Source organism: Galeopterus variegatus, unplaced genomic scaffold (genome assembly GCF_000696425.1).
Source record: "Galeopterus variegatus unplaced genomic scaffold, G_variegatus-3.0.2 Scaffold2781, whole genome shotgun sequence".
Taxonomy (NCBI): domain Eukaryota; kingdom Metazoa; phylum Chordata; class Mammalia; order Dermoptera; family Cynocephalidae; genus Galeopterus; species Galeopterus variegatus.
Genome location: NW_007728892.1, coordinates 160,036 through 173,624, shown reverse-complemented (window position 1 = coordinate 173,624; position 13,589 = coordinate 160,036). Strand labels below are relative to the sequence as shown.

General features: G+C 38.5%; 1 protein-coding gene across 5 annotated transcripts in view; it reads left to right on the top strand.

Moving 5' to 3' along the window:
* Positions 1 to 2,154: 2,154 nt before the first annotated feature.
* SPARCL1 (SPARC-like 1 (hevin)) overlaps positions 2,155 to 13,589 on the top strand; it is a 37,058-nt gene continuing 25,623 nt past the window's right edge. The window contains exons 1-3 of one of the 5 annotated variants that reach the window (XM_008582973.1): positions 2,248 to 2,610; positions 9,017 to 9,189; positions 13,191 to 13,436. The gene's annotated coding sequence lies outside the window, so the exon portion shown is untranslated. Of the gene's footprint in view, positions 2,611 to 9,016; positions 9,190 to 13,190; positions 13,437 to 13,589 lie in introns of all 5 variants that reach the window. The other 4 variants (XM_008582976.1, XM_008582975.1, XM_008582972.1 and 1 more) reach the window with 4 other exon arrangements.

Sequence of the window (13,589 nt, the reverse complement as noted above, 5' to 3'; positions counted from 1 at the left end):
CTTTCTCAATGAATTGAGATAATTACCTGAAATCAATCTCCTAAAGCCATCTCCGAAATTAGGGAATGCTAGTTAAAATAAGAAGTTTAATATTTTGGGTCTCTGAGAAAATTTCCTTTAGCTAAGTAGGGTTCTCAATGAATTGAGGTAATTACCTGAAATCAATCTCCTAAAGCCATCTCCGAAATTAGGGAATACTAGTTAAAATAAGAAGTTTAATATTTTGGGTCTCTGAGAAAATTTCCTTTAGCTAAGTAGGGCAAACTCCTAAAAACTGCTTTTTCTACATCCCTGAGACAGTGCCACCACTCATGAGATGCCAACCCTCAGGAGATGCTGGAGAAATGTTGCAGGTGTCTTCACACTTCTACCAACAGATGTGCTCAGAGGCAGGGGAGAAGCACAGTCCAGCACAGCCCACCTCTTTACCCTTCCTCTGAGGAGACTGCTCGCACTTCAGACCTTGGCTAAGTAAAAACATCCCATTGTCGGAGGCAAAAGGGTGTCACATCCTTTCCTCCTGTCCCTGGAAAGGCAGTTTGGAGCAAGTAACCTCGCACTTCAGACCTTGGCTAAGTAAAAACATCCCATTGTTGGAGGCAAAAGGGTGTCACATCCTTTCCTCCTGTCCCTGGAAAGGCAGTTTGGAGCAAGTAATCCTGATTCAAGAGACGGGAGATGGTTCCCAGCTGCACCGTGACTTGTTTTCGGTTTCTAGGCAAATTGCCCAGTTTCCTCTGCTCCCAAATTTCCCCAACTGCAAAATAAAGATAATTTTTGTTACCTTTCTGTTACATTGTTATGAAAATAAATAAGGGCAAATGTTTCTAACGTGCTTTGAGAGATTTGGCTGAGGGCATATTTGCTTAGAATTATAGGTTGGATTTTTTGTTCAGTTTAGTTTTGTTTTGTTTTATCAGTTGATTTTGTTTTTGTCCAGACTTTGACGCACATTTAGAAAATCTAAATTTAATTTAATTTAATTACAACCATTCATCTAATGTTAATTGAATATCTACAGTATGCAAAGCACTGTGCTAGGCACCAGGAGAATACAGGGCGTACATCCCCTACCTTCAAGGAGTCTATAGCTTGCTCACAAAGCAGTGCTATAGCCTAGAGGTGAGTAACACAAGTGTGGCTGTTGGCCAAGGTAGCTGGGTTGGAATCCCACCCTATGACTTACTGTTAGAGACCTTGGAAAAATCGCTCAGCCTTACCAAGCCTTGATTTCCTCATATGCAAACCATAAAAACTAACATTTATTGAGTGCCTATTAGGTAGCAGAGTGTTCTATGCAGTTTACTTGTATGTATTAACTTAATTAAAACTCAGAACTGCCTGACATAGATACTATTATTGTTTCCATATTTGTAGTCCCATCTTGTGGCTAAGGGTACTGAAGCTGGGAGAAGTTACATAACTTGTCCAAGGTCATACAGTTAGGAAGTGGTAAAGCCAGAATGCAAACCCAAGCTGCCTGACTTCAAATTCTGCAGACTTAACCACGATACTACACTATCCTTCAAATGGGAACATAGTGAAACTTACCTCAGGTAGACTTGTGAGAATCAACTGATATAATGCATAAAAAGCTGTTAGCACAGCATCTGACACATAATAAATGTGCAATAAATGTAGAAATAATAGTGGAAAAGATTAGGCACATATATAAATATCCAGAATTCCACGTCAAAAATAAGCACAAACCTACAGTCTTTTTCATGGGAAAACTTCTCACGGACAACCATTATAAACATGGGGTTATAGTATAGGAGGAGCTATGTTGAGGGAGAAAAGTCTATGGATTGCAACATCTCTGAATTGGCATACAAGCGATCTATAATATAAGGAGTGATGGTTCATATATTTGTAAATTTCTGAAGCTCATTCAAAAAAGGTTAAAATACCTGAAGTACCCTATTATTAAAATTCAGACTATATCCATGAGAAAAATTTCCAATCGAGCAGTGTAAAAATGCATCTGCTGCAACTATTCTTCTCCCCTTCTGTAACCCCTACTCCCCAATTTCCTTTAGGAAAAAATCACACCATGGAGTTTCCTTTCAAAGTCTTAAAATAAAAATCCCCAAAAAAGGGATCTTGCTGGGAAAAGCTCTCAAAGTTGTTTGAAAAAGAAAGGGGGAAAAAAAATGCAGAAACAGCCAGTGCTTATATTCTGGCCAAGTTATGAGCCTCTGAGAACAAGAGCTAGAGGGGAAGACTGTTAACCCCATCCATGCCAGCAGTATTAGTTCTTTCCCTTTTGGTTTGCACTGCCTGTAATGCTCATCGCGTCCTCAGAGAGAGAGGCCAGCCTGCTAGAGAAATCCAGGAATCTGCAACAAAAACGATGACAGTTTGAAATACTCCCTGGTGCCAACCTCCAAATTCTCATCTGTCACTTCAGACCCTGACTAGTTGACAGAGCAGCAGAATTTCAACTTCAGTAGACTTGAATGTGCTTCTGGGCAAAGAAGCAGAGCTAACGAGGAAAGGGATTTAGTTTCTCTTGGGTGTTTATCAAACTTTTATTTCCTGGCTGTGTGCAGAGAAGGGATTCAACTTCAATTTTCTACCGAAGCTCTGGGTCCAGCCACCTACCTGAAGGTAAATTTTAATAAGTTTACTGTTTTGTCTAATTACATTTGTAAAACTGATTTGCATGCTCTGATAAAGCTGTCTAATATTTTTACCTAAATAATACAAAGTCATTTATTTACCAAAAAAAAAAAAAGCCGCCTTTTATGTGATTTACCAAAAAGCTACTTAATAGGGAATTTTTCCATTTGCATTCACGTTTCTTTTTTTTCTTCCAAGATTAAATAGCAAGTACTAATAAATGATGGTAATTTTAGTGGAGACCAAGAACACAAGTGTAGAACTGTTTTTGGCCTGAGTAGCATTCAGATCTTGGTGAAATCTGAATCCTGAAAAGTATTCTGTGGAAATACTTTACTAAATGTATGAAATAAACCATGAGGAAATTTGATTTAAAAAAAAAAAACTTTCAAATCAAATAATTTGTATCTTTTCTATGTTTAAATTACCTAAAGTTATTTAATTACCACAGTGCCTGCCAGTACCTAACAGCTATGTAAAAATGAAACATTTTGCTTTTCCGAAAGGTAGGAAAATACCTCTAATGCTATATTCTTTTTTTATTACTTTTAAGTTATTGCAACTATCTCTTTCCTCATTCATTCCCTTCTATGGATTTATAACTGTTTCTTGCCTCCTACTATCATTTGTTAAGATATATACACAAACAGAAAATGTCTCTAATTCCTGATGATGTCTTATTTAGAAAAGCAAAAGGGACGGGGGTGTAAAGAGCTAAAGAGATTATAATAACTCATATATTATAAGGTTCTATCATTTGTGGCTCACGCGTCTAAAATAAAACAATAATGCAAGTCATGCTCATTCCTCCCAGGTATTAAAGGTCACCCTTCAAGAGAAAATCATGCTTTCAACTGCAGATCGATGCTGTTGAAACTGTACACCAAGAGGTACTGCAGAAAGAGCATCTCTTTTGCACTGCCTTTAATCTGCAAAGAGGTTAAATATGTCACCTTGGTATTGTATTTGAGCTCTCCTCTGGCCCAGGGCCTAAGCACAGTAAATAGAAATGTTCACGCAGTCCAACTCGGCAGAAATCTTTTTTAAAAAATTCTCCCTTTCTCATGGATACCAGCTTTTTCAGTTTACAGCTTACTCAGTTAAACCTTGATGGTTATGACTGTTGTTAACTGCAACTATTAAAAAAAAAGACACCACTCTTAGGAAAGATTTAGGCTTATATTTTTGTTCATTCAACAATATCTAGCAAAGCAGAGCCATCTATTTCACCTATTGATCATCCAGTCAACTAATGCTGCTTTCCACATTTTGGAAAAGAATACATATGTGTTATTTATGAATCTTGCCTTTTTCTGAGGATTTTTGTACAGCTATTGAGCAATTAGGACACTGGGATTTCCTTTCCGTGTCTGTTGGGATTTAATCCCCAGTAGCCTCTCATGGCACGGTTTCACTTAAGTAAGTAAAAATAATAAATAGTGACGACAGATATGAAATGAATAGTGATATATATGGACAACTCTAAAACATTATTTCATTTCCTCTTGACTGTTATTTTTATTCAGTTGACTTGTAACAGTACATGACAATTGCTATTTTAGTTCAGGTTGTTAGCACAATGTGTCAGAACCTTTTTTCACCAAGAATAACATGAACAACTTGTTAAAAAAAACTTGAGATGCATTTTGCCCTCATGTATCACTCTGGAAGGATCTTTGGTGGAGAAGAAAGGGGACCCCAAAAATCCTCAAGAATTCCCTGTTAGGCCTTGCTGCCTGAGAGATTCCCAACCAGGCTAAGGTCTGGTTATCATGGGCTCACAGAGCATCTTCTGCCAAAGGCTAAGCTTACCATGATAGTACAACCTGGAGCTAGTCTGGCTTTTGTCTTGGTCATCAAAAGATGGACAGAACTCTGGAAAATAGACTGTGTGGTCTTGGCTGATTGCTGCAAAGGTAGGCAGATGGTCTAATAACATGAATAAGACCATGGGCTCTGGTTTATATCTGACCAGATAGGCCTGGTTTATATCTGATCTTTACCACTAAACAGCTCTGTGACTTTGGGCAAACAACTTAAACTCTTTGTGCCTCAGTCCCATTTGTGGAATGGGATTATAAAATTAATAGCTACCTCAGAGATTTGTTGTAAAAAGCAAGTGAAGAAAGAAGCAATGCCTGGTATATATTAAGCAATCAATTAATCATAGCTAATATGAAAGCACCAACCTACCTTTATGTCCCTAGCGAAACTCTGTAGAAAGGAAATGAACTTTAGGTTTTCCCTCAGGGTATCTTCCCTGTACTTACATATTTTGCTCTGTAGTAAAAAGTCTATGACTCTGAGTCAGCACAGCAGAGTGGACAGAGCATGGGCTTCAGAGTATAATATACCTAGGAGGGAATCCTGACTGCCTCTTACCAGCTGTGTGAGCATGGGTAGTCACTTCACACCTCCAGGACTCAGTTTACCCATCTGGTAAGCAAAATGAAGACAATAATACCCACAAATGGGGTTGTCGTAGGAATCAAATGAGATGTTTATTTTATGCCAAGTGTAGCACCTGGCAGAGTACTAGGCATACAGGAAATTTTACTGGTTGCTTACAAGAAATCATGTATCAGTGAATAATCTGTTACACACTTGGAATGATTTTTCTGGTGGTAAAATTGGGGATCCAGAAGGAAATATTTTTTGAATTGTCCTCTTTTTTTTTTAATCAAAAGAAATGTAAAAATAAATCTGACACTACTGTATTCCTTTGGGCAGGGTGGGGGGGGGCTCAAAACGAGGGATTTATTACTGAGTCTTTACTCCTTCATCAGTTAGTAGCTTCTTAATGGTCAAGTTAAATGAAACCAAAGAAAGCTTTCCGTTTCAGCTTGCCATTACACAGAGTGAGAAGAAATGCTGCTTTGCAGTCAATTCTGTATTACTGGCCTACTTGAACAGGGGAGACGGGCCCTAACATTTTTCCTTTCTTATCTTTTCTAAAGGCAAGAATAGGAGTTTTGACTTGCTCTAGAGGGCATTTTCTTTCTGTCTAACTGAAATTCAGACGAAAGGGGTGTTTTTTGATTGTTTTTTGTCTGTTTTTTGTTTTCGTAACCCTCTCCCCTGTGTTCTCAGCATTGAAATGTCAGCTGCTTTTTCTGGCTGCGTGTAGCAGAAGCTGCCTGTCGTCATAGCGATGAAAGGGTATAGAGAGACTCGCGCTTCGTGACCTGCTCTGTGAAATAACTCTTAGTCTGCTTTTAAATCCTTCTTTAGAAATGAAGTCGCCAGTCCTGGCTTGTTTCTTTCCTATTATGCAACCAACTTATGTACACCAATTGCAGTAGCTAAATGTTTCCTTTAAAGATTCAGTGAATCTTTTAATTCGGTGAATAGGTATTAAGAAAACGAACAAGAAAGCTACTAAAACAGTGGCCAGTTTACTGTGGAGTGCAGGGAAAAGGCAACCTGGAAGGAAAAGGAAGAGGACTAGAAATGGCCTCACTTGATAACACATACTGCACACCCCGCAATGAATCCATTTTCCAAGTTGCCGCTGTCCCCTCCTGTCTTATGATGTGCCATTGCATAGTGGTTATCCGGGACCATTCTGGGGCAGGCTGCCTGGACTGGAATCCTGGCACTCATGCTGTCCTGTTTTTTAAATCTTACCCACTCCGTGCCTCGGTCTTCTCTTCTCATCTGTAAAACAGAGAAAACAATAGTCATAAAATTGTGGTGGGAATTGAGTGAGATAGAGCATAAAGGCACTTATTAGAGGATCTAACCAGTGGTAAAGTTCGGCTGCTATGCTTGACAGCCTCAGTTTCCCCAATTTGTTAAATGGGTAAAATAATGAATTCATAAGATCATTGTATGATTAACTAAAATAATGGATGTAAATGCTCAATAAGTAGTGTTATTATAATTCTTTTCACAGTTAGATCCAACTTTGATAGAAATGACCTTTTGGAACCTGGAATCTCCCAGTGAGTAAATTGTAATGAATAGAGACCTCAAAATTATCATTGCAAAAGTGTGAACCATTAAAGTTCTAAAGAGAAAAAGGGGAAGTAATTATGATTCTTTACATTCAAAAAGAGTAAAAAGACTCTTCTGATCTTGATTAACACTAGGACGAAAGGTATTAAAACATCTTATCTTTCATCAGAATGCTTTTATTAAAGTTTCTGTTTTAGTGTCTCTAATGTTTTCCAAGTCATGAAATAATGTAAATAAGTAATATTTTTATCTTAAGACTCAAACGACTAATGTATTCAGTGTTCTATATCATGCAGAGATGCAACTGGGAGCAAAACTAGAGTAGGGGCTATGCTCTTCTGGAGTTTACTGTGTTGTTAGAGAGAGAGTCATTAATCAAATTATCACATTAATAAAAACAGCATATGCTCAAACATAAGGTGACCTTCAAAACAAAGCCATCTTCATTTCCTAATGAAAAGATCCTCAACTAAAGTTTTTGACCAACCTTAATATGCACATGGAAAATGTATTATATAATGTATATTTAGGATATTTAAGCCATTGTTATACATACCTATTTAAAATGTCGGGTTACTTTAAATATTTTATACTTATAAAAATAACTTCTTCCTTTCTCACATTTCATGAAACAATTTTGTTAAAATTCTTAATACTCATGTTTAACATCAGGGTGTGTGTTTACTGGATCCACTCTGTAATTATCTAATACACAGCACATCATCAATCTTTCTGCAAGTTGTTTATAACACCCTTTAAAAAATCTGCTGATACTGCAAATTTAATTCCCAAGCATAAATCCTCATTCCGCAGTGATGCTCTCCACATTTTAATTACTTACTACATTGCTTTTTCCAGTGCTCTCTAAAGGGCTTATTTAAAACCACTTGAAAATATAAGTGTGGTTTTCTAAAGTTGTGTAATTCTAACACTTGCAATAATGAAGTCATACCTCAAGAATAATGACTAACTCTGCTTTAAATATCTTTATCTCCTTTTATGTCCATTCTGTCAAGGTGACCTTCCTAAGAACAAAAATAAGCATTGCTTGAGATCACTTCACATTATTTTCCTAAATGGTACTTTGTTGCTCAAAGTAAAGTAATTGAGACAGTGGCCTTTAATGTGAGAGACCTGAGAGGCACAAGAATGTAAGGCAAATCCCTCTTCTTTATTGCATGATTTTTGGAGGGTGAAATTCACATTATATTTGAACACATATTGTATATAATAATATGCTAAATTTTTTTATGAGGGAGAAGCACCTTTGTACTAAGAAAGTTTGTAAGGGGCCTGATCTCTGCTCAAAGTCAGTGATACCTTTCCCTCATCTGAAGGCTGAATAAAGGTTAACTCTGTAGGGGAGGAAGGGTGTGTGTGTGTGTGTGCGTGTGTGTGTTTGGTGGTGGTGGCTGGGGGGAGTTGGGGCTGGCAAGAGAATTCCGAGAGTGTGAGCACCTTGTGCAAAGACTCTAGCAAGAGGGGCCATGGCCTATTTGGGGAACTGAGAGATAGCCAGCTCCTCTGAGAGCAAGGGCAGAGCCATGGGAGATGTAAATCTTAAGCAACTCCCCATAAAACTCTCTTCCCTGAGCACTAAATGCCTGTCCCCTCTGCTTGATTCAGGTTTAATGTATATCTTTAACATCTCTGTGGAATTCTGGTTAAACTCAATGCCCTGACAGGCGTGAACTATCCCTAGCTCAGAGCCACATGGAGGTAGGTTCGACTAGGATGGAGGACAGGCATTTGAAGGTCAGGGGTCCAGTATAGTCTTTGTCATTGAGTCTGAGTATATCATATACACTCACAGGGCTAGAAAACGTTGGCATCAATGGTGACTCAGTGGAGAACTCAAAATAGAAGAGTGTCTTTTTCCTCATCAGATGACTTTAACACCAAGCTACAGAGCTCTCCCCAGAGAGACTCACCAATACTCTAAAAGCCCTAAGGATTAATGTTAACTCTGGATCAGGTAACAGCATGTATATGTTAGCCAAGATATGACTAAGGGATTTACTCTCCCATAAGGAAGCCTTTGACTATCATGTAAAGACAAGGTGAAGGGGACTGTACTGTTTGAACCTGGTTGTGAAGTACCTACAATAATCATTTGTTTCCCAGAAAGGAAATTTTTCTATAGTTACAATAATTACTAAAAATAGCAGCCTACAGGCTTCCTCTGATAAACGAATTCAACAGAAGATACCTGGCCTTATTTGGAAGTGTAGATATACAAACTCCAGAAAATGATATGCCATAGTAATAAAGAGAAGAAAATAACAGAAAAACCATCAATACAAACCTCTCCTTTTCGTAGGGTACATGGTCTGTCTTTCTCAGTTCGTTTGGCTTTAGACAAGCTGAGGTAAACAGATCAAGTCGTCATCATCTGCCTTGAAAACCAAAAACACTGAAGCAAGTTTCCTTGGCCTAGGAGGGAAGGACGAGGACTCGTAAGTTTTGCTGAGGCTGCCAAGGAACCGGCAGCTACCTGAGGACCTCGCAGTCACAGAGGAGACTCCAGTTAGAAAACCTGAAGCAGTAAGATTTCCAAGGAGTTGTTGGTGTAGCCAATGTAAAGGTGGAATCCTGTTTCTCCTTTCAGAGGTACGGATGACTTTGTTTACACTCTAGTTCAGTGTTCAGACATCCTGTTATGCTTAGAAGAAAAGGAAAGAGACAGGACATAAAAGAAGAGGTACAGCCAAGCAAGAGGTACCCCATGGAGACAGACGGTTGTGCTAACTTGATTTAAGTTGCAGGGCAATATGCACAACTTCAAAAATCAAATTTATCTTTTTAAACTTAAATTTAAATTAGTGTTCTAAATTAACTAATTAAATTAATGTTCTACCAAACTGTAGGAATAGAAAAGAAATCAAATACAAATATCTACTCTGATCTAACATTACTCTAATTTAAATTTCTAGAAAATACTATAGAAACTGAAATGGAGCCAATTACAAAAAAGAAGATAAAATGAACCACAGTACCCAAAATATATTCTGGTTGTTTGTGTAGGTTCACTGCTAGATCCAGATGGAGAATGATGTTTTAGGGTGTGCCAAACTTTAGACATTCTCCCCTTCTCTAGGAGACAGAAATTTCAAGACAAACAGACAGAGATGAGTCAGAGGGTTTCAGTCAGAGGACTGTCCTGTGTTCTCTACTACATGCAATGCCCAAGCAATATTTAGCTATTACATGCACAACTTTCCACTCTCAACCTAGAGGGTCCATGTGCTTAGTCTAAGAAGGCCAGAGCTGGCATTGCTCCATCAGCGACTAGAGGTGGCTGGCACATGCATGGCCCATACTGCCCATGCCTTCAGGCCCATCTCTGCAGGCTTGGCTGGGATATGTTTCCAGCCAGAAAAAAAGATATTACAGCCCCTTTCCTTACTTTTCCAGGGACAGAGCTCATAGAGCTGTCGAGAAATCTAATTATAACTTCCTTTCATGGTGAAATCCAACTATAAGCTTTCCCATGGTGACAGCCAATTCCTCTGATACAAAAGCTAAACAAAGGGGCTTCAAGCAGAATATATACCTGTGTTCTACTTTCTCTCTTAAGCAACTATGCAGAAAGGTTGCTGTGACCTTGGCTTACCTTGCTTAGGAACAATGGTCATATCTATTACTACTCTCCACTCTCATTAAAAGAAAAAAAAATTGTATTTGATGCCAGGAGTTTGGGGATTTTCTCAAGGATTCCTTAGTTGGACAAAGCAAATTTTGAGCCAACACCTACTCCCTCCACACACACCTTTTTTTTTTTTTTTGTATTCAGTAAGATGACTTTTTTAATTAAACTTGGAATGCTATGTTAAACAAGAAAAAAAAATCGTGGGTTATGTGGGTTAATATTCTATGATCTGCTCCCATCACCTTTAATGCTGAGTGCCACCCTTTCAGCCAGCCTATTTGCTTATGGATAGTAAGAAACTGCAGCACGGCTTGGAGAAGGGTTACCCCAAATTCCCAATTGAGATAAATGGAGACAGTTCTCAAAATAGTAATTTATGGAAATACATAGCTTATAAGTACCAGGCACAAGTCTATAACTAATAAAATAATAAAATTACTAACCACATTCTACCCAAATCTCTATCAGTACTACCTAATCACTGTGTACCATTGAATGTGTATAAAATCCAGATTTGCAGCTTATAAATAAAAAATGAGCAAATTTTTGGGAGATGCATCCAGTCAACTAAAAGATTTTTAATTAAAGATGAGTGGGGTGGAGAGAGGTAAATGCTTTTTTAAAAAAAAAAAGATAAGATAAAGTTTATCTTAGAATCAAATAAAATTGCTTTGCCCACAGAGTTAATTAATCCACATTCAAAGTGACCCTCGAGTAGCTTTGAAAGCAAAGCATTTTTGCTATATTTGATTAGATTTTTAATTAAAGATGAGTGGGGTGGAGAGAGGTAAATGCTTTTTTTTAAAAAAAAAGATAAGATAAAGTTTATCTTAGAATCAAATAAAAGTGCTTTGCCCACAGAGTTAATAAATCCACATTCAAAGTGACCCTCGAGTAGCTTTGAAAGCAAAGCATTTTTGCTATATTTGATTTAACTTGAGTTACCTAATTGCCTGTATAGAATAATAGGAACCCAGTGGAAAGGTGTGCTGAGATCTACAAAAATCAGAACTCACCCTAGTTATAAGTCGATGAAAACCTGGGACTGGTTTCAAGATGCCCTGTTTTGTCAGATGTTCATGCTCTCTTAGCACACTGGAATTATTTTTTAACTCTTAAGCCAATAGTTCAATGGATTCCCCCCAACCTTTTATTGGGGACCAAACAACTTTGAGCTAACTCTCTAAATCCATGCAGCATGCTGTTGGAATTCAAAAGAAACAAAACACAAATGCTGAACTCCAAGTGTCTTCTTTTCCTCTCTTTTTCTTCCCTGACCTCCAACTCCAGCACATAACAGAAGGCTTTGAGGACCTCATAGTGGGGTGGAGGTTAATCTCTTTCTAGAAAAACTTTTCAATAATTTCCTAAAATATAGCGAGAGACAAATACTAGAAGCCTTTGTTTTAAACTGGAAAAACTTGGTTTAAACCTTGGTACTCCCAGTGAGTTTGTATTCAGTAGTTTTGGGGATAGGCATGGGGGAGGAGAGGGATGTACCTGCATCAGCTCACTGCCAAAAACATCTGATTGATGTCTTCCTGTAATATGAAAACAACGTAAAGTGATTGATTTCAAAACCCAATGTTTTCTTATTGTTTGGAAAATACTCTGGGTAGGAATGTATAAGATTGCTATAGCCTGAGATCTGGATATTACTAACTTTTTTTCTTTCCCACAAGGTGACACACACAAATCCAGCCCATGCTTGGTTCTTTGTTTGGTTCTTTGTTTTATTTTTCTCAAATCATATGTGTTTGGATGGCCACAGTAAGGCCTGAGGTTGTGGTCACAGCTGAAGGTGGCCAATTAACCTCACTGCTTCCTAGCACCTTGGTAACAGGCCTAATATCTCTAGGGATCCATAGCCTAGTTCTTGAATGTGTTGTATACGTTTTAGTGCCATGCAGCCCACACCTCACTGCTTCCTAGCACCTTGGTAACAGGCCTAATAGCTCTAGGGATCCATAGCCTAGTTCTTGAATGTGTTGTATACGTTTTAGTGCCATGCAGCCCAAAACAGTCACTGTCCAAAAAAAATTAACAACAGATTCCCAGGTATAGTGTTATTCATCCAAAATACAACTTTGTTCTGATTCAGTTAATTAGACTACTCTTTAATTAGGCAAATTTATATATGTTATGGGACTAACCACCCAAAAACAATGTTTTTATCAGACTGAGCTAATGCATTGGATTTTGGGTGTGGAAAAGGACTAGAATGGAAGGGGAAAGAACAGGACTAATTTGCTTCCCGAAGGCCCTAGATTAATCCTGGTTTCAAAACTTTCTACAGTCTGCATGGGAAAAAAAAGGGAAGGAGAGTACTGTAAAGTGAAAAATGCTATTTTCCAACACAAAATGCTTCCAGGGCTAGTTGCCCGTTTTTTATTTCTAAAGCTCTTCTATTCCATAGCATCTTTAAATCTTATAATTATATAAGCAAAGTCGTCTTTGTGGGGTGCTAACAACATTTGAATCCTTGTAGTTTCTGATTCTCTGCAATGATGAGGACGCCTATGCTCCATTTTAAAATAGAAATGTGCATCAGCTAAGGCAACTCTAGAAAGTCTTAACATGGGGCGGCACTGGGAGGAGGCAGCTTTGCTGGCAGGAGATCTGGAAATATTCAAATCTGTGAATCCTAAATTTTGAATCAAGGGTTGTATCGATCAAGGACCCAACAAGAAAATGATGGATCCCAAGAAAATGAGGAGGATGTAATTAAGGAGTTATTTACCAAGGTGTGGGCAGAGTATAGAGAAGCCACAAGGGGTTGTATGAACAGGCTGATAAGAGCTAAGCTTGTACATATGAAGGGAGGAAACATTTCCCATGCCCAGACAGGAAATGCTGAGTGAGAGGGTCATTGAGAGGGGCTGTGACCTTCAGGAGGGGGACACAGTCACAGAGAGGGAGCTAAGAAACATATACCCCAACTCTCCTATCTTCCTTCCCTCAGATCCCTTCTGCCACTGGTCCCAGTTGGCCGGACCCAATAGAAACCACTGGGCAAGAGGACCTGTTGACACTATTCATACAAGCCCTGGACATCTCAGGGTAGAGAAGAGGAGGTGGATGTGAAGTGGATTTAAAGGAGCAAATGGAAGATATCTAGATATCCAGGGGCGAAATCTCTTTCCAGAGTGGGAGAGGAAGAATTAACAGCTGTGGACCAACTATGTAACAGCTGTGTCCTTTCCTTGCTGTGGGTATCTTCCTAGAGCTTTTCCTCTGAAGGCATAAATAAGCTTTGGTTTTTCACCATACTTTTAAAGAGCTTTTCAAATTCCAGCCATAAAATCCGCTAGGGTTTATTGTATCTACTTCTTTCAGGGAAGGCAAGTAATTAGTAACCCTG